Source organism: Plecotus auritus, assembly GCF_963455305.1.
Source record: "Plecotus auritus genome assembly, chromosome: 8".
Classification (NCBI taxonomy): Eukaryota; Metazoa; Chordata; class Mammalia; order Chiroptera; family Vespertilionidae; genus Plecotus; species Plecotus auritus.
The window spans coordinates 80,671,520-80,672,621 of NC_137782.1; positions in this window are offsets into that span (position 1 = coordinate 80,671,520).

Below are 1,102 nucleotides of genomic sequence, written 5' to 3' on the forward strand. Positions count from 1 at the left end.
AGAAGCCCTAACCCATTTGGCTCAGTGGATAGATTCCAGTCAAGGGCACATACCTCAGTTGCAGGCTCTATCCCCAGCTCTGGTCGGGGCACATGTAGGAGGCAACTAATTGTCTTTCTCACATGGATGTTTCTCTCCCTTTTCCACCCACTCTCCTTAAAAATCAGTTGGAAAACGTTCTAGGATGAGGATTAACAAACAAAAAAATCTTCAAAGAAAACCTGGAAAGCACCATCTTTAGGGCTCAGTCACCACCAATGAGACAGGCATATCCTTTCTGAGGACACAGGATCATATAAAGCCTGTCAAAACTGCAAACCAAAAGCAGGCAAACCCAGATCTGGGGACCTTCTGACACATTAAGTCTTCAAAACTGTTGACATTAAGATTAGAACGGAGCCCATGAGGACTAGATAGACACTGAAGCCCCTAACCACTGCCAAACTGAGCTGCAACTGCAATCTTGGGCTTTATTTTCCACAAAAACACTCCATATATCATAGTTTATTATTTTATTATGCACTTTATAAAATGTCCAAACATAAACATCCACCTGCCCAATTTGGAGGGCGTTCACATCTTTCCTAACAAGATGATCTGGCCATTTTCTAAAGTAAACCAAATTGATTTTTATACCCTTAAGGTACTTCTCTCTCAAATAGTTATATCCCAACTACAAAAATGGTGCTGCAAAGGGTATAGAAAGATAAATGAGGCATTCTTGCTCGTTATAGCACAAACACTTAAGATGACTACTAAAGAACTGAGTAAGGGGGAAAGTTACCTAATTAAGGAATGGAATGTTTGTTACCTATAACAAGTAGCTGAATTATTTGTTTTAATTGGCACCTACCCTAAAATAACTGGTTTGCAGCAACATGGGCACATGAAATAGTGAGATTACATGTGCCAGGCAATTGCTTATACTTGTTTCCAGAAGGCACATATTTCCTGCACCCTTTAATAACTAAAGACAAATTATAGAGAAGCCACTTTTAGATTCTGCCCATTCTGAGTTATTAACTGCGTAAAGAAAAGATCAGTTATGTTGAAGAAGCATGTAATAGAAATACTTTTAAACCAACATGTTTAAGTGTTAAGA